We start from the raw sequence: 21,241 nt of genomic DNA, 5'->3' as shown, positions 1-21,241 counted from the left end.
GACATGTTTTCCATGGTGTCTGCTGTGAGACCAACAGGTGTGTTGTGGCTTGCGTGCTGTGTGACATGTGATTTTTGTTTGTGTATCGGGTGTGTATTCGGTATAGGAGCTGCATACTTCATGCGTTTTGATGTGACAGCATTTCGACAGGGATTTGTGTATGTGTGTTTGATGGGCCATATATTTGCTCTCAGCAAAATCGCATTTGTTGGCCTGCATTGTACTTTGGATGTCAGGTGTTTATGAGTACTTGTGTGGTGTGCAAATGGCCACTCACCTTCATCAGCCGATCATGGGACTCCAAACTCTGCTCCACCAACTCCTTCAATGGCCTCCATGTCGATGGTGGAGCTACAGGTTTCCTCCCACCTCGACAGCTTTGTGGGGAAGTTTGGACCACCGCTTGTTGCCTGCCCCTGGCTGTAGGTGGCTGATACGATGTTACAGACTCGCAGGCGCAGGTCGTCCCACTGCTTCTGGCAGTCCTTTACGAGCGTGCAGTGATTCCAACCGCACTCACCTTTCTGGCAACCTCCTCCCATATTCTTTTTTTCATTAGCTGTGCTGGACGGCGCAAGTCTGCACTGAAAACTACATCAGCATGCTCCACTGGCGTTTCAGCGAGCATATTAAGCTCATCATCACTGAAACGCGGTTTTCGAACATGTGCTCTGCTTTTTTTGGTGACTTTCCACATTGTTCACCAGTAGGGATTGGGAAGTAGGGTGCTCAGGTCGTGTATGCAGAGGATTGCAATGGATTGTGTTTTTAAAGATGGCCGCCGGTGCATTTCCTGTTCTGGCGCGATGATGTTACTTCCGGTGTCGGTAATGATGGTACCGTTATTTAGGGTGCCAACGGTGGCAGGGGAGGTTTCAACACATTCCTTGATGCCTCTATCAGGGGGGGTGGGTGGACTTTACCGGCAAGGCGGTGCAGCGTTACCGGCATGCAGGAACGTGCGTGGATGCAGACTCGTAATCGTACGTTGTTTGCGGTGTGGGTACTGCACGGACACGTTCATACCGGCATGCCGGTAATGACTGATTTTTACTGCTTACCTCGTAATGAGGCCCAAGTGGAAGGATGGAGTGGATGGAAAAGACATTTTGTGTTGGACTGAACAGAACTTTTCTAAGGGTATTCCTGAATTGATCCAGTGGAAGGGAGCCCAACCCTGGTCACAAGGAGTACTTTCTAAAAACGATAAGTTTGAACTTTTGCATTGTTTTTGCCAAATATTAATTGTACACTTTTGGACACTAGGTCATCTTTCTTTAGTTTCAGTTTGCTAGGTATGGACATTCTCGTTAGGATAGGCAAAGATATGCATTTATCTCACTCCTTTTTATTTTAATAAATGGCAAACATTGAGAAAACTACACTTTTGTGTCTGTCTTGCATTTCTGACCCCTCACAGTATTACAAAGCTGTGTTCATTGCAGTATCTAGCTGCTGCACATAGCTTAACTCCAGTAAATACTGCAATAAGCACAATAAGATCACCAGCCCAAAGGCCCATTGTGGTAATGGTTAGACTGAATACTCTACCATTAAAGGATTGTATGTCCTGGCTTTTGAAGAATAAGCACTGTTCTTGTGGGGCTAATGAGAATTTACCTAATTTCCTGTTAGTCTGCAATATGCCATTGGATTTAAGAAGGCAGTGGCTGCTTTATCAGTTTATACAAAATAATGTCAGATCCGTTGCTGAGGCAATGTTGTTCATCTGTTGTTCATCTTGTCTTGTGGTGATATGTTTTTTAAATCTGATCTCTGTGAATATATAAATGCTTCTTTTAAACAGTTAGGAAGACAATTTTAACTCAGCCTTGCTCGGCAAGTTTTATGTACTCTAATTTGACAACCAGGGCATTTAAATTGTTGCGTGGATCTGTATGTATTTTAGTTCGTTTTAAATTCTGTATATGCATATGTATGATTTGTGTATTGGAATTACTTTGTAAATGGCATAAGTCAAATAAAATGTTTACTACTACTGTGTGGGTGTTTGTATTTTCTGGATGGGTGCCTGTGTGGTGAATGCAGTGTGAGTGAATGTGAGAGAAGGTGTATGAGTGAGTGACTTGTGGGTGTGAACTGAATAACCTCAGCCCTTTAAGATGAGTAGCAATTACCCTGGAGATGGATGAGGATGCAGATTTTATTCATACTTCAATAATCAAAACGACTCAGGTAGTTGGCAAAAAAGGATAACTGTTCTGTTGTCAATTATCTAAAACAGAGCACAACGAACATCAACAAATTCGTTCTATCCTCTCACTCAACAAGTTTCATAAAAAACTGAGCTTACATATCAAAAACTCGTCATCATTGATGTTGACCAACGTCATCCTATGTGGGAAACTACAAAAACCTAGTGGCGATTGTGGTAGGCTCTTAAGGAACCTCTAAGAATACGATCCATACTAGTATGGGACAGTGAATACAAGTAATTGGTTTCTTAACATCAGGTGAGGTAACTAAGCCCTCCCTACAAAATGGCCACTATGAACGTCATTAAATACACAACGTCCCATTGGCTACACAACCTATAGGACCCTTAATTACGCAGTCCCCTACAATTGGTTGGCACTCTAACCTTTGTCAGTACTTTTCCACCCACGTCTAGCAGCACACAGGCTGGCCTTTCAGGTGCTGGTCAGCTTGTCTTAACCATAGCTTCCCACCAATTAGCATATCAATCCATCATCACCTCAGTGGTCTGCCCAGTCAATTAGACTTTGAAACTCGGCCTTGAGTTTGTTCTGTACTGTGGAGAATTCAGGGGAGTAAAGGCACGCTCTCCTCATGAGTAGGTGTGAGCATCTTGCTCGTCCAACTTCATCTGTACACGTGATTGTAGACCATGATTTCAAGCCTTTAGTGTGTTAAAAATACTATTTTACTAATAGACCTCTGACGTCTTCCTTGTTTTGTTCATGCCTTCTGAATAGGAGCTTGTTCTTTCACATGCTTTTGTATCCAATGTTAGTTAACTTCTGCCTGATAAGAACTTGGCTTCTTGACTTGGCTTCATGGCTCATTCAACCTTGCCTTTCAGGATTCACTATGTTATTTCAGTTTTTGTTAGCTGCGACACACTGAAAATGAGAACACATAGTGGAAATATCCATCCTTTATGCATATATGTATATATTGACGCATGCCGCAATCTATTCAATATTAAGATAGCTTCAGGATTACTTTATTTGCTTGTGTTTCTTTTGCATCTGTACACGTGTAAACTGACTTGATATCTTCATCCATTTTGTGGCATAAGCTTCTTCACCTTGATCCCAAGATGTCACTTATCCTTGATACTTTCTTGATGCCTTATAGATTATCTGCATCCTCTAGTCTCTGCATCTTCTACATGCATGTCAGCTCAGCTCTGCATGACGTCACCATTCATCTTTGCATTCATTTATTCTGCTTCTTCCGGGATTTAATTCAAATGGCCATCATATTTTCTTGTATGCAAGTACAGTTTTCTCGATGGGAACCTTGCTTCCAGGATTCTCTTTGGTATCAGTATTCTTACTGGTATCGCACGTGTCTCACAATCGGCCCCCAACATATAGGCAATGTGGGTGAGTTGGTTGAGGTAGGGGCACTTGGCTCCTTCTCTACACTCCCCCCTCTGGGTGCTTTATCGACCACTCTCTCATCATCCTTCACATCCAGACATCTTGGTCTGAAGAAGAGCTTCCTTGGGACCTATATCTTTATGACTCCCTTCAGGCATCCTGCTGATTTCACATGCTCATCTTTGTTCCATGCCATGAGCCTGCACTGGCCACTTGGACTGCAATAGATACATCTTCCCACATCTTATGACTCTTTGGATACAGGAACTTCGTCCCCTCAGGTGCATGGATACTGGTCTTCAAAAAGTCTCTTATTTCTTCATCTGTCAAATCTTTGGCCTTCCATCCTGGTTCAACATTGATAATAATCTTCATCCCTATGGCTTTTTTGACCGTTTTCTTGCATTGGGAGATTATTATCTTTATCACACAGAATCCAAGCAATATCATTAGTATCAGAGCTCCAAAAACTTTAAAATGTCTGCCATCCATTGTGTAACCCAAGGGAAGAGTGATCCAAACCAGTTGTCATCAGTAAAGTCTTCTACTTCATCGATCATCTGGCCATGGAGCTTTGTCAGCATACCTATGGCCTCAAGGTTCCATTCTCGTCATCATGAGAAGGTATGAATGTGCAACATGATTCTCTGATTTTTGCACAAACACCTCCATCCATGCTGTGATCATGTCCAAGACATATCTGTTCTGGAGAGTCATCAGTTGTATGGCTCTAAGCTCTTCTCTGATTGCATTGAATCCCTTTATAGTCGTGTTGATTGTCTTTGACAATTCCCATCTTGTAATCTGCAGCCATTTGGTATTTGCTCCAACCTGGACACTTGGCATGAAGATCAATGAAAACACTGAAGCTGTCTGGATAAATAGTCTTTGCTCATATGGAATAGCATCAAAAGCTTGTATAGATTTTGCTGAGAAACAGTTCTCTTTCTTCATTCTTCTTATCAGCTCCACAGATCTCTTCTTTCTCAGGTGAGCATCTCCTTTTTGGCAAACTGTCAAGGTTTAAGTCACGTTTCAGAATCACCAATGCTGGAACATGAACATTCACTAATGAGCATCGTCCTCCCCAATCCTTGGGTAACCTCATATATGCTCTGTATCCGCAAGCCCAATAGTGATCCATGATTACTGCTGTTCCAAGTATAATTCCTGGTACATCAAAAATTCGACCACAGTTCTGATTCTCTCCAACTTTCCTTGTGCCATTATTTCTGAAGCACAGCTTTGCACTTTCCAAAGGCACTATCTGCAAGGGTCCTGCGCTGTCTTCGACCCAGGTCAATAGTTTAGCAAGTCTTGGCCATAGTGGCTTGCAGCCATTCTGTACTATGTCAATTGCTGGTTTATAACAACCAATGACCACCCAGGCTCTGCAGATCACCACTCCTTCTTCCTAGCCATCTGGTGATAGTACTGATTCCCAGATTTGCATTTGGCCTCTGTTCTTCCATCTACAAATTTCTTCTGCAGATTTTCCTGGACTCTCCAGTCCTTTGTTTACCTCCCATCTGATCTCATCTGACTCCAGCTCCTTTCACTCCAGGCTTTTCTTACCTGATCACATGATTCTTAGTGTGAGCTGTTTCTTGTCTTTGTGCCCTGGACATAGCCATCTTCATCTGGATCTGTCCATTCAGTTGCCCATTTGAGATAGGCATCTCGATCTATGAACTGGTCTCTTGTGTGGCAAAGTGCTATGTGGGAAAGACAATGTGCTGCCTGGACGTCTATTTCAATAGCTATGAAGATCTTAAGACTTCCTCATGCTATAAGGCAGGAGTGCACACACAAAGCATTCCTCCTTTGAGGTTCTTCTTCCTACTTCCCTCATATGTTGATACCATATTTTGTTTTCCAAATGTGCTGTACTATCCAGGTAATCATTTAGCTTTAAGTCATCCTCCCTGGTATCTCTCTAAGGTCTCATTTTCCTCTTGTGACCTTCTCCCATCATTTCAAGAAGTATATCAACATAGTTTCTTCTAGCTGGACCGATCACAGGAACACGCGTCAATGGACTAGGTGTATTTGCATGCATTAACTGAGTAGGTTCACCTTTCAACACCCATTTCTTTTGTCTCCCTTGTAAAGCCTGTCTCTGGTGTCCAAAAATAATCTCTAAGACACTTTTCGCATGTGACTGACTATCAGTAACATGTACCTCAGACCTAGGTGATTCCTCATCATTCCTTGGAACAGGGATAACTACATAGGGTCTTGTTTGTCTTGTAGTTGCCACGTTTATACCTTCCTTCTGTTTAGGAAGGTTCTCATGAGTTTTTGCTCCATGTATATCTAGATAATAGGATGTGCGCACAGTGAGTGAAAGCAGTATCATTATGAACAGAATGCAAGCATAAGTAACACAGAGGTATGAGAACGTGCAGCATCCATTTTTTTTACAAAACGTGGACGTCTCTCTGGATCTGGCATGATGATATTGCTACTATGCTGCCCATTTTATTGTCTGAAGAAGGAAAAAATAAAACTTTAACATGGCAACATTATGTACTGCTTCCGGAAACTGCTGATCTCACTTAATAAACTTCTTTGATCAGCTCACTGCTAACTGGACGATGAACACGAATTCCCAATGGATCCCACAAGCGGCCCTTCACTAGATGACATGATGTTTTTCTTTCAGCATGAAACAAGAGTTATTTTTCCCAATGGATCTCGGATTTGTCCCTCGAGGGAAAATCTCATTCAGTTCTCAGAGTTCTCTAGGAATAAGCATTTACTTGTACTATAACATCTCTCAAAATCTCATTCAATGCTGCATTATTTCTCGGGTCTCTTAGAAATGTGCGGACATCTGTGTGTCTATTAACAATCTGTGGGCATTCTTCAATCAAGTAGCAAAAGACTAGACTGACCAGGATGTGCGCGTTATCAGCTGATAGGGCATTTGCTCTTTCCCCACTACATTCAGGAAGCTCCCGAACTTGCTCGATAATTGCTGTAAGCAATCTTCTTACGATCGGACCATTCTTCGGATCTTGCAGGAGAAAGTGAACGCTAGTAGTTCTCCCCACAATTTCAGGATATGTGCGCAGCACAAAAAGAAAAACTTCAAATATGATCCATGAAACGTTGTCATTGGGCACCACCATGGGCAAATCCAAACAGGAACTCAGTGAGAAATTAATCAGGGTACTGTACCCTCTTCCAATTGTCGAAAACGAAATCAGGATCTGCCATATTTTTCTTCTTATCAAGGCTTAAGCATGCCTCAGTCCAATGTCACAAACTCCTGTGGCTCAAGAACAAATATCTTCCCTTGACTCTTTCCCGAATGACTGAAAAGAGTGTTCAAAATAAGCCACAGTCCAATAAACTCTTTGCCTTTACTCAACAGCTTCTGCGTCCTTCCTCGTCATAGGCCTAGTCTGCACGTGCTGAGGTTCTTCCCCGATGCTTGCTTCAGAATGGTGCAGGGGTGAGGGGGTCTCTCCAGCATAGATCTTTTTATGTCTCCCAGAAAAATCCAAGCGCAGATGGCGTGACATCCTCTATGATAAAAGGACCGTTGAAGCGGGGCTCGTTCCACTTCTTCCCTGCAAAGTTGTGGATTAGGACCGCATCTCCGGGAAACACTTTAGTAATACATAGTTCTTGAAATCCACTTGTTGAAGCACCTCCTTCTGTGTTCTGTACTGCCCACACCCTTTTTGCCATAGCTGGTCTGAAATGACATTGATACTTGAAGTCATACAAGTAAGGTAGTCATGTAACTCCATTCCTAACAGTTCTGATGTTGGCTGGGCATCACTTCTAACTCTCGATGGAGGTGTGAGGGGTGTCCTCATTCGCCTCCCTGTCACTATTTCATGGGGAGTAAGATGGTGGTCCGAACCTGGTTGGTTCCTCAATGCATATAATGCCAGTGGTATGCAATTCAACCACCCTTTTTTCAAGGTAAGCTTCAACTTGGCTATTCTTTCTTAAGCAAGCCGTTGAGCCTCTCACAGGTTCCATTTCCTTGTGGATGATAAGCCGAAGAAAACTTGTGCTTTATACCAAGCAACAAGCTAATCTGTTCAAAGATTTGATTAACAAAATGAGGACCATTATCTGATCTTAATACTTCACATATTCCCCATCTAGGGAATACTTCTCGCACAAAGAATTTTGCTGCACAGGTGGAATCTGGGTGTGCACACGGACCAGCTTCCATCCATCATTAAAAGGGACAAACTACTACAATCATGTATCTATAGCCATTACATACTTGCAGCATATCGACATGGTCAATGTACAAATGCTGACAGGGTCTCGGGATAACTCCTCTAACTGTGTGCAGTGTGTGCCCAGCAGTGAATTTTTGACAAATGATGCAATTCACTACATAGAATGCAACGGGCCTCATTACACGGTAGGCGGAGGACCAAGGTGCTATTCCAAGGTTGGCGGGGCGGTAATTCCCCCTTCCCCCATTGCCCTTCCCCATTCCCATTTTTGCCCCATAGGGCTCTATGGGAATGGGGAAGGCGCTAATTACGGTGCCGCAAATTGCGGTACCGTAATTAGCACCCTGGTCCCTTTGCGGGTTGGTTTTTAACGCCTGCTAAAAAGCAGGCGTTAAAGTACCTACCCGCAAAGGGACCTCGTAGTAAGGCGGTAAGGGTTTACGGTCACCGGTACCATTACCGGTGACCGTTAACCCTTACCGCCTTCCGTGTAATGAGGCCCAACGTGTTCTAACAAATTTGGTACAAACCACTCCTCTGCAATAGTTGCAGCAAGGTTTTCTCTAGTTGTATGCACAAGGTAGTTTAGCTGTTCCAGTGCCACCCTTAATAAGGCCACAGGCATTACTGGTTTACCAGTGCTGTCTTGTCGCCATAATATTTCAGAGGGGTTTAAAGAACACCCTCTTCATGGCCATAGATCCTTCTCATCTTGATGTGCTTCCCCCTGGACCTCTATTAATTGTGTCTTCGAAAGATTACTATAGGATTCAGACACACTCATTATTACCACCATTTTTTCATTTACATTACGTGTATCAAATGACATGATAATTTCTAGACATGCAGCGCGTTTGGCTTCATAGTCTGCTGCTTGATTTCCACGTCAGATAAAGTGTGTCTTTTTAGTGTGAGCTGCACATTTAACGACTGCGATGGCTACTGGGAGTTGCAGCGCCTTAATAAGCCTGTCCGATAAAGCAGCATGCTGCAATGGAGTGCCATCTGCTCGGAGGTAGCCCCTTCTTTTCCAACGTACTAATCAGGCGCGTACCAACGACGTCTCATAGGCTGAGTCACTGTACACCGTTACTTCCTGGTCTGCATGATTCTCGAGCTTGACTATCAACAGCACTAACTCTGCAGCCTGTGCTGAATAGTGAGACGGTAGCCGTGCACTTCCACAGCAGCACCCGTATATCTCTGTCCATCACTTTGAACGATCCTTGAAGAACCGTCAATAAAAACAATTTATCCCCCTGCCAAGCATTTTCTTTTATCCTAGGGATTTCATCATAGAACTCTTCATAGTTCGAACACTAATGTGCATGCTCACCCTCTGCCATTGGATCAGCGACAAACATGGCAGGAGTCACTAGTTTGCATCAAACTATTTTAATCGCCGGATTTGATATGATTATCTCATAGGCAGAAGCTATTTGAGAAGTAAACGTCCCTTTCGGTTTCTCCAAGGTGGCAAATAATGCATGCTCAACAAACAAAGTCATAGAGCATCCCATCACTATACTTGCAGCCTTTTCAATGGCGAATGTGGTGGCTGCCAAAGATTGTTCACACAGAAAATGACCCCTCATTACTGGGTCCAAAATCCCACTGTAATATGAAAGGGGCTTGTACCTGTTGGGTATTTTGTGTAGATTTGGAGCCTAGCAGTATTTTCTTACCACCAAAAACAAAAATAGTTTTGTAATAACCACTCCTTGTATTTAGATTAGGTTTGGTATTATAGTGGTATAGTAGCTATGCATTATTTCAGAACACAGATACATTCAGTTGGTATACATTTCGTTGTGGTATAGTGATGAGCATAATTTATTTGTTTTATTTGTGGCCCCAACATACAAAACCCCTTTCTTTTGTTTAGACTGTTCTTGTGATCTCTAGAGGCCTCAGGCTTCTACATTATTCAATAACACCACATTTACATATGGAGTGCCACTTATGGCTGTTGTCATTGATTTATCTACACCAGCGAGCTATGCTTCCATAAAGTATTCACAATAACATGTGGTATTATCACTAATTTATGTACATTAGTGAAACTATTTCCAGAGGCCTCTCTCTCTGCTGATTCATGTACGCCCAGCAGACTATCAGATTGTGTTCCACTCAGAAGCCACACACATATATACACTGAGTGGAACCACGCACACAGCTATTTGTAATTACTCATGATATAACTTTGTCCACATAGGATGCTTGGCATATATTACCTAATAACCTCCCCTTTTATCATGTGATATGGGCTAACTGCACCAGAGAAAACAGAAGCAAAAAGAAGCCTTTACACAGGTTGTGATTTACATCAGTTTCATTTAAAAAATCATACATTGCCAGCTTTGCGAGGCAGTCTTTTCTAAAATAAACATAACAAAAACAATTGCAACATACATGGCATTTCATTAGATTCTTTGCAACAATAAAGAAAACAATGCCTCAGTGAACTTGCATTTAGATGGCAAATTTAGAGTGTAGCATTTAAATACAGTGCTTCTTCAATGGAAGCTATCGCTACGTTGCCTGCCTGAAATAGATTTCATACACACACTGCACTCTCACTTTGTATCAGATAATTACCAGCAACTTGTAGCTGTTCAGCACGCAAAATCTCTGGGCTGGTCGCTTTCTTTAGATGGCTCAGGGCTGTCTTTTAGAGCACCCCAGCGAGAACATGCAGAAGAACATGCAGTTCCAATCTGCAATCTTCTATTCTCAAGCCGGTGCTCATCGACTAGAATCCCCAGCCTGTGAAGGTCAACAGTGCACTGGAACGACGCCTCTCAGCCAGGCAACCCCACAGCCACTTCAGCCAAGTCCTCACCGAAGCTATGCAAAATGGACACCGCCTTTCTTCCTCCCCGAGGTGCACCAAGAAACCTCTGTTACAGCCCCTAATGTGACGCCTGTCCAATAAAAATCCATCATGTCATACCCTCCTTCTTCAAACAATAGCTCACTTTTACAGTACGCAACTGTAACAAAATTGATTTCCTGCTTATTCGAGTTTTATTTCCTGAGCAAGGACCGTTAAAAGCACAGAGAAAAAGAGAGAAAAAAAATCTGAATGCACGTTTAAAGTGAGCCTCAGCCTGCCACATTTTGCACATGGAGAACACATTACAATATTAAGAAGTTAAAATCGTGTTATTACTTGATAATTATATTAGTTCATTAATTATCTACCATGTCTCCTGCAATAGAGGCATTTCAGGTGAGAAAAGAAAAAAAAATGATGTGCTTTTAAATGAGAAAATGGTTTGTTTCTGACCTGTGTAGCCTGTCTTCATTTACATGTCCATATGTTACACCATTAAAAATGACGTGCTTTTACAATGTGTAACCTGTCTTCATTTGCATGTCCATATGTTACACTGGCAACACATGGCTTGCTGTACCGCATTATAGCAATACATTGATCCCATGCAGTGGCGCTGCACTCCAAAAACACGCTATGCATTGATCCCGTGCAGTGGCGCTGCACTCCAAAAACACACTAAATAACACACTAAATAATCCTACATATCCCCTCCTTTTTCTGAGAATTTGGCCATGGTCCAAACCACAATTGGAAGAAATCCAACTTGCCCCCTTTCTTCTTTTAAAATGTGGTTATCCAACAAAATGAATATTCACATGTGAAAAATGAAAATTGAAAAATCACTGTTCAATCATCATAATATCAAAATTCATCTCTGAGTCCATCAGTTCTTATGAAATATTTTAATTCTTCCCAATGGAAGTGTCCATAGTCCAGTGTTTTAATTTTATACTTGAACTTAATCACAAAACAATAAAACAAATAGTTAAAATAAATAATTAACACAACAGCTTAAAATAATTAATTAAAATAATAAATACGTGGAACTCCATACTGCAGGACACTTGTCTGCCTCTGATATGTACCGACCGGCGATGTCACATCATTTGGTTCATTCGGGTGCTCTTTCATCTTGGCACTCTTGGATCCTTTTTCCATAGAAGTCATCTCTTCTTTGGCATTCCGGTTATTTTGTCTTCACCTCCACCCGGAGGCAAGCATCATTTGATCTTCATCCAGGGGACTCCAGGACTCCATCGTCTCCCGTGGCCTCCGGTCCCGGAACCTCCGACTAAATGTATGTTAATATTCTAAATCAAATAGAAAATAAACAAATTAAGTACATAGCACAATACTAACTTCACCCTTTTGCCAAAAATAAAACATGCTTTGTAAAACATTTCACCCTTTTTCTCTCGCCTTCTGAAATTAAGCACAGGTTAAAGAGAAAATAAACATACATAAAACAACATTCAATATTTAATACATTTTCATTTTGCAAACCAATTCCAATCATTTCAGCTTCCATTTTTTTAAATATTTTTTATATATAAATATATCACAGAGTTTATGTTCCATTATAATCAACCATCTTTATTTAACTTATCTGCCGCTGCTTTCTGACTAGACCCATTTACCTTACCTTTTTATGTTCAAGGGACTTTATCTGTTTCTACACACTCAAGTTGTTTAATCTCATGTCTGGGGTGGCATGGTTTAATTTGATTCACATGAACAAACTGTTCTATTGCTGTATAAACCACAGGAGATACCTTATCTATAATTCGAAATGGCTCCTGCCAGGCTGCTAGAAATTTAGAATTTTTCTGTTTACCTTTTCCAAAATGAAATTTATACACCTGATCACCCACACAATATTCCTTTACTGATGTCTTTTTATCATAATATGACTTGCACTGTCAGCAGCTCTTTCTAGATTTTTCTGTACAAAAGCAAATGCATGTTGTAAATGCTTCCTCAGTTCATCAATGTATTCATGAACTGTGGATGCACTCACAAGTGTCTGCTCATGTGTTCTGTATAGCAGGTGTTGTGGTAACACCATTTTCCTACCTGTTAAAACCTCATGGGGACTAATACATGTTGCTTTGGCAGGAGATGATCTGATTGCCATCAAAACCAAAGGTAAACATAAATCCCAGCTGGAACCTGCTTCTGCCACACATTTCTTTAATATGTCCACAACAGACCTAGTAGTGCGTTCAACTCCACCCGAAGAAGCCGCCCGATATGCAATATGTAGTTTTCTTTTCACACCCAGTATTTGCCATACCTTACTCATTAGAGCACTTGTGAAATGACTTCCTCTGTCTGATTCTGTTCTTTGTGGCAACCCAAACCTTGAAAACACATGATTCAGCAGTAATGTGGCTGCCGTTTGCGCACTACAATCTGGTGCAGGAATACACTCAATCCATTTCGACATCAAACACATCACACTTCAAATATAACGGTTCCCCCTGCTTGACCTCTTTACAGGCCCTACATAGTCTATTTGCAAATCTCACCATGGAAGAGTTAGGCCTCTTTTCATTAATGGAGCTCTATGCATTGGTGAAGCAGGTTTAAATTGGGCGCATACTAGACATCCTCTAGTATATAATTCCACATCTTGGGACATATGCAGCCAGTAAGCATAATCCTTTAGTATTTGCAATGTTTTTTGTGAACCTCTGTGCCCTGCAGTTATTGCATCATGTGCATGGTGTAGCATTAGCCCTATGAATGAAAGGGGTACCACCCACTGTATCTGTCCTGTTATGGACTCTCTAATCATGAGTCCATCCTGTAGTCTAATTCGTTTTTTATTCTTTAATAGCACCCTCAGCTCTTCTTTTTCTATACAATCATTTTCTGTTAAAGGGTTTTGTTCAGGGTTTATCAAATGATTATAATATATTTCCAAAATTAGATCATCCTTTTGTCCCTCAATCAGATCTTGGTCTGGTGTATCATAACTCCATTGGGCTACTGGTTGATCTACCTCCTTTGGTGCTTTAGAACGTGTTACTGCATCAATTTGTATTTCACCAAGTAAATGTTCAATAGGTAGCAATTCTCCCATCACGGCCCCAATTTTAGCCAGGTGATCTGCCTTATCATTCCACTCCTTATCCTCTCCTGGTGTTTTTAAATGCCCACGAATTTTTCTCCAGTATATTGTTAAATCATTTTCTGACACCAATTTGTCTACGGCTTGTATCATTTTTCCATGTTTAAGTGGTTTCTTGTTGTATGTAGTTATGCCTCTCGCTTTCCAGCCAGGTAAATATTCCACAAAGCTATTTCGTGCATAGTCAGAATCCGTCAGCAGGACAATTTTACTGAATTTATTATCAACTGCAGTAGCAATTGCCTTATAAATGGCTGCCAGTTCTGCTACTTGACTGCTCCTAGCTCCAATTCTCATCCCTATACTAGGGACACCTTCACATTTCAACCAGACATTTCCTATTCCTGACACTAATTGTTTATTACTGTCATTTTCAATGTGAAAAGCACAACCATCAACATATACAGTTGGCAAGTCCTTGCATGTTTTTTCATCAAAAGCTTTGTGTGGTGATTGTTCAAATTCCTGCAAATTAGGTTCTACTTCCATTTCGTTTGATACTTGTTCAGCTGCACAGTCATGTAAATCTGCTAAACCTTGAGCAATTGGGCTTCTCTTATTTTGGCCATATCTCACTTCTACAGGAAAGCCTTGCAATGCCAGCGTCCATGAAGTGATTCTGGATTGTGCTAGATTACCTGACCTAATTCTTTTACTCTTTAAAAACAATAAAGGTTGATGATTTGTCTCAATAATCACCTTTTCTCCCTGAACAATGGGGCGGAAATGTTGTAGCGGCCACACAGTGGTTAATAGGGCCTTTTCACATTCATTGAATTTCATTTCAACTTGGGAATACGCCTTACTTGCATAGGCAATGGTTTTGTGATTCAAATCATGTTTTTGTGATAACACTGCTGACATACAATGTTCAGAGAAACCTATTTCTATAAAGAAATCCCTGTCCTTTATGGGATATGCTAAACATGGTGCCTTTACAAGACATTCCTTTAATCTAGGCACTGCCTCAGACTGCTCCTTTTCCCATTTCCAGTGTGTATTCAGTTTAAGCAGTTTAGTCAATGGTTGAGTGATTTCAGCATAATTTTCAATGAACTTTCTGTTATAGCCTGTCATTCCTAATACACTTTTTACCCCTTTCACATTTTTAGGGTCTTTTAGTTTTTGTATAGCCTCTATTTTTTTCTTTTGTGGATTTAGTCCATGTTCATTCACTTCATGGCCTAGAAAGTTCACTTTTTTCTTGCACCATTGTGCTTTTTGTAAAGACACTTTGGCGCCTGCCTTCTGCAATTGGCCAAGCACATGTCTTATTTCATCAAAATGGCTTTTCAAGCTTTCATTTTTTATCAGCACATCATCCACATAAACTATGGTTCCTCTTTCTGCTGCATCAGGCATAGCTTTTCTCAAAAATATGTCAAATTCACTGCCACTATTGACGTACCCGAATGGAGTTCTAACCCATGCGTATTGAGTCTTATCAAATTAAAAGGAAAATAAATTCTGTATCTCCTCTGCCAATGGCACGCACTAATACCCAGAGGTGAGATCTAATGTGGTAAATACTTTTGAACCATGTATCTGAGCTAATCCCTGATCAATGAATGGCAGTGGCCATCTGGATACTGGCACTCTTTTATTTAACTCCCTCAAATCTGCACACAGACGCCATTGACCATTTGGCTTTAACACACCTAAAATAGGTGTATTAGATGTGCTATGAATGGGCCTGATGATTCCCCGCGACTCCAAATTTTTAATAATCTCTGTCATTGATTCTAAACACGCCAATGGTAGTCTATACTGGCGCGCAAATATCGGACTTCTGTTACATCCTTCCGGTAGCATGGCCACATGTAAATCAGTTAGACCGCAATCATAAGCATCTTTTGCAAATCCATCTTTAAACTCCATAAATATCCTCCTCAGTTCATTTCTATCCTCATCATTGTCACAGGCATCCGCTGATAAAATCTGCTCCTCTACCAATTTGGAGAATTATGGAAAATGTTCTGGCATGGGAATCTCGGCGCTTTCCTCTAATTGTGTGGCTGTGTCTCTTTGTAAAGCTGCCACTTTTAAATGTTTTGGCATATCAGCTTCCACTTCAATGGGCTGATTTTCTATTTAATTTTCATTTAAGTTAAATGTTATGCAATCCTCTTGATGACAGCACACTGTCTCGCTTGAATCATAAGGGTACACAGAATTAATCTTAAATATCCCTTTGGGCTGAGAGTCCAGGTATTCTGGCAATTCACCCTTAGCATCTACATACTTTTCAGGGATATTTCCAATCACCATGTTATTTAGATCTGCTGTGTAATGTGATTTTTGTATGGCCATTCCTATTGGGGAGTTTTCCTCTAAATGAATATTCACCATAATTTTTACAGACCCTTCACCCACATCTACCAATGGAATGTATTCATAATCCAGGCCTTGCTGTTTCATGGATTCATTCAGACACACAAATGCATCAGAATATTTCATCTGCTGTCCATTTTTGCATTTCAGTGTTATTGCAAACTGCTTTTGAATGCAGGGATAATAGTATCTTACCTCATTTGTAATTCAATTGCATAAGGGACCAGCTGTGCGCAATGATAAGCCCTTCTTTTGTCTTCAAATTCAGGTGCCGGCCCACCGATGCGTGACCATATCTTTTGATTAAGGAAATCTAACACCATACACATTCTGTGCATGATGTCATTGCCCATGTAAAATTCATTTTGGGTTGCACTCACTATCCAAACATTATGGTAAATTGTTTTTTGTCCAATGTTAATTTTCAGCATGCATCTACCTGCAATTTGGATTTCAAAGTCTGGACTGTCCAAACCAGAGACATACTGGTTTTTAATCCTACATTTCAGGATCTCCTCCCTTTCCATTATTTTTTGCAACAATTTTTCATTAATGAAGCTCCTTTCCTGTTCAAGCGCCAAAGTGGCTTTTATTGTTTTAGAATAGTCATTTATCCCAACATGAACCCATGGTTGTTCATCTTCCATGTGTATTTCAACAAGAGTGGTAATGTGTTTTTCTGAACCTGCTCTAGGAGCAGTATTCTGTTTGCATGTCTTCTCTTTTAAATAAAAACATAAGGTGTGCTCATCTATGGCAGTTTGCCATTCTTTCCTTGGGTCTAAGTATATTTGTACAGGTAACTTTTCATTTTCACTCTGAATTTTGTCTTGACACATTAATATAACAGTGACGCTAGGTATGCAACTATTCTGGAGATACACCTCCACTGCATCATTTGTTTTTGCAACGGTGTGACATTCATTTATATTGCTAGTTTGTGATTTTAGTTTCTTAGGTCTTAATGGTTTTTTAGTTAAGGACCAGAGTACTCCATTCACCCCATCTATAAGAGGAGACAATCTTTTTAGGCAATCTGTTCCCATCAGAAATGGTATTTCACAAATGGATGTGACCAATACCTCCTGTTTCATTCTGTGTTTACCTATCTTTATGTCAACCTCGGTGACGCCTATAATAGGCACCTCCTCCCCGTTAAAATTATGCACTGGACCTTGATTTTCCTTCACTGTGATCTGATTCTGCGGGGATCTCTTTTCATTGATACTCTTTACTAATTCTTCAGACATAATTGTGGCCTGTGCGCCAGAGTCAATCATTGCAAATGTATGGCATTTTTCTTCCACAATGATGGGAGCATAATACCTGTCTTCAACTTCCTCTAACACACATAAGAAATGCGAATTCTTACTTATTTCAGGGCTCACCTTTCTCAGGCCTTTTTCACTTTTGGCTAAGCACATTGGTAAATGGAAAGACAATTTTCCCTCCTTTTTGCTCATTCATGTGTGAGAGACTTTATTCATTTCCCCATGTTCAGAGGTTTTTTGGAGTGTGGCCACCGTTCGTCCATCCATCCAGGTATCATCCGAGGTCACACTACAACCCTCCAACTGAACATGTGTAACAACATCACTTGGCAATTTGTCATTGTCTAATTCTGTGCATTAGTGATTATTCAGTATGGTACCAGCCCTTTTAACCTCTTCAAAAATATGTGGTTCAAAGAATTCTTCAGGTGATTGACCGTTACCCTCCTTTTGAGCATTTCTTTTTCCTGCCTGTGTTTGGTCATTGTTTTGATTGCCCAGGGAAGGAGTTATAGCATCGCCACTTAATCCCGGTTCACTGGTATTCCCCATGCATGAGTCATTTTTCTTAAACCTGTCTCTTTGTTCTTTTGGATTTTCAGGTTTTCCTATTTCATTTGTACAGATCGCCAATGTTTGATTTAGTTCTAGGTTAAACCGTACCTCTCTTTTAGAAGTATTAGCATTTTCTGTTACATGTTCATGTACTGGTATTTTCACTTTTAAATCATTAGGCATCTCAGAGTCATTATGCAAAATTACATCAGAGTAAACTGTCTTTTTGGCGCTGCAGGTATCATAAGTACTTAGTCACTTTTCAGAAGCCCCCCGGCCATTGCTATGGCCTTCTGCCCCCTCCTTTGATGACTGTTTTTGTACTGTAAAGAGCTTTCCTATTTGCTCAGCTAACATTTTCACTTGGGCCTCGAGGCACTGGAATCTTTCCATCTCTCTAGAATCCTCTCTCTGTGGCCTAGATCGATATTGTTTTTTTTCTACCTGATTGGATCTATTCTGATACCTATCAGGAGAATGATTTCTATTAGGATGGTTCCTGAACTCTTGATTCATTTGCGGAGGGGAGCGGGGTGCACCCATCCTTTGGTTGTAGTCCCCTGGTGGGGAATCATTGTACTGACGTGAAGTGTAGTTCATGTTCTGCCTCATGTCCTGTCTCTCAGGTTGTGGGTACTGGCCCCTATGTTGATTCCCATTATCAGCAAATCGATCCACATATCGGGGTCTATCCTGATTACCATATATCATGGTATTGGGATCAAATCTGCTTTGTGTCCCCAATGTCTGATAAGGACCATCATTTCTTTGATCCTGATTTTGTCTCTGGTTATTGTTCATACCTGACATATCAGGTCGATAGCCTGCCCGGGGCCTATCTCCTAAGTACCTGGGGCTGATGTAGCTCTCCCTATTACTAGGATCATGTGATTGGAACATTGGTGCAGGGTGTGTTGACCTTTGTTGATTACCCCTCTGTTCAGGTGCCAAATTATTTTTACTTGGACTTTGAGCAGACTCAAGGGACATTTTGGCTGACTTGATTTCCATCACTGTTGCTGAGGGTTCTTTAGATTTAGGTCTAGTATCTTTCATTTTATCACTTTCTCTACCCTGACAATAGAGTACCTCATATAGTTTTGTGCTTTGGTGTACAATCCATTCCAGGGACTTGTCACGGTCAAATTCACGGACTAATTGGGATATGATGTCTTTCTGTAGCCCATAGAAGTAGGCAGTTTTAAACTTGTTGGAATTGGGGTCAAAAGATACATCAAAGCGAGAAAACGCTCTTTTTAAGTCTTGTAAAAACTGGCGAGGGGATGTATTAGGGGCAGCAGTGATTGTGTAAGCGACTTTCTTTGCCTCCTGCAAGGACTGGAAAGGAAAAAAATGGCACCTAATCTCTTTTTCGAACTCCGCCCATGTCATATTCTGCTGCTCATTCAATCCTCTTATAATACTGGCCATCAGGGCATCTAAAGTTAAATGAAAATACTGCCTGTACTGTTCCTTAGATATCTGGAGGGCTTTAAAAATGTCATGAACCGCTTCTAAGTGATCCTCTATGCAGCATTCCCTTCCTTTTTTAAATGGTTTGATCAGGGCTTTAATAGACTTCATTATCTTTATGGGGCTGCTTGTTGCAATGCATGGAATTGTGCTACTTGGTGACTCAACCCTGGTTCCAGGTGTATGGGATTGGTGGAGGCTCCCAATGGGAGTATCAAATCCCCCAAGGGCGCTGCAACCAAGTTCAGTCACCGGCCCAGTCACTGGGGCACTAGCCCTTTGGGTAGAAATAGAATTCACCTTAACTCCATTGAATGTGGTACCTTGCCGCCTCTCCTGGGACCTGGGTATGCACATTTGCTGTTCTAAGTCCTTACACTTTTTAAGGAGCCTGTCTGCTTCGTTTTGCAAATAGTTGTTTTCATCACTCATTTTATTAATTACCTCCTGCATGTCACACATTTGCATTTTGCATTCATTAAATTCTTTATTTCTCTTGTCTCTTTCTTGAAGCATTTTAACCATTTCTTGTTCCGCATTTTGGAGGTCACATTCTTTCTCATAATGTTCTTTTTGTAAAATCTGCATTTCTGACTCAACCTCATCTTTATCTTGTCTAATGTGGTTCACCAATGCTTTTAAGTGTACAAATTCTTGTTCACTGTCCTCAAACTGTTTCTTGCTTTTGGACAATTGAACATCAAAATCTCTGCATTTTAACTGCATGTCTTTTTGGCATACATCCAATTCTGCGCTTAACATTTCCTCTTTCTTACTTGCCCCATCTAAGTCAGTCTTTAACCTGTTAATGAGCTGGGTGTCATTTTCTTGCATTTGCAGGGACCTATTCAAAATAAACCAGATTTTGGCGCATAGCCGTATCAAACAGTCTTTCTCTGCATTTTTATTGGCTGCATTTAATAACCTTAGAAGGCAGACCTCTCTAGTTTTTCTTTCTGCACCTCATCAGGAATGCGGTCATGCCATTCTAAGGTACTATTCGATGACCACGTCCTATGTGCAAATAACCTTGCCTCTAAATAATCCACTAGGTCTGAGAATGTGGTTTCCCTTTGAGACATTGGGCCTCATTCCGACCCTGGCGTTAATCAAGGCGCTATTAGCGCCTTGGTTGACGCCGTTATCTCTCCGACTCCGCCATGGTGAATGGCGGAATTACCACCCCATTCCAAGGTTGGCGGGGTCGGTAATTCACCATGGGCCCTTCCCCATTCCCATTTTTGCCCCATAGGGCTCAATGGGAATGGGGAAGGTGCTAATTACGGCACCGTAAATTGCGGTGCCGTAATTAGCTCCAAGGTCCCTTTGCGGGTTGGTTTTTTAACGCCTGCAAAAAGCAGGTGTTAAGTTCCAACCCGCAAAGGGAACTCGGAATAGGGCGGTAAGGGTTTAACGGCACTGGTCTCGTTACCGGTGACCGTTAACCCTTACCGCCCGACTCGGAATGAGGCCCATTCTGAAATTCGTTTTTAGTGACACACTGCTATTATGAAATGGGTTCCCTTTAATGTACAGATGGCGGTGTGAGACACACTTGCCATGCCCAGTAGGTGCTCTATGATCACTTTCCCGGCCTGCAACGCACCATAAATATGTTGGGTATTTTGTGTAGATTTGGAGCCTAGCAGTATTTTCTTACCACCAAAAACAAAAATAGTTTAGTAATAACCACTCCTTGTATTTAGATTAGGTTTGGTATTATAGTGGTATGGTAGATATGCATTATTTCAGTACACAGATACATTCAGTTGGTATACATTTCATTGTGGTATAGTGATGAGCATAATTTCTTTGTTTTATTTGTGGCCCCAACTTAC

The 21,241-nt window shown here is 41.2% G+C and overlaps 1 long non-coding RNA gene across 1 annotated transcript in view; it reads right to left on the bottom strand.

Moving 5' to 3' along the window:
* Positions 1-10,115: 10,115 nt before the first annotated feature.
* Positions 10,116-21,241, bottom strand: part of LOC138481269 (uncharacterized) — a 31,029-nt gene continuing 19,903 nt past the window's right edge. The window contains exon 2 of the long non-coding RNA XR_011274210.1: positions 10,116-11,950. This is a non-coding gene — a long non-coding RNA (uncharacterized lncRNA). The remainder of the gene's footprint in view (positions 11,951-21,241) is intronic.

This window comes from Ambystoma mexicanum, chromosome 5p, assembly GCF_040938575.1.
Source record: "Ambystoma mexicanum isolate Mex_15411 chromosome 5p, UKY_AmexF1_1, whole genome shotgun sequence".
NCBI classification, from domain to species: domain Eukaryota; kingdom Metazoa; phylum Chordata; class Amphibia; order Caudata; family Ambystomatidae; genus Ambystoma; species Ambystoma mexicanum.
The sequence above is the reverse complement of the archived record's forward strand: the minus strand, read 5'-3'. Positions and strand labels throughout refer to the sequence as shown.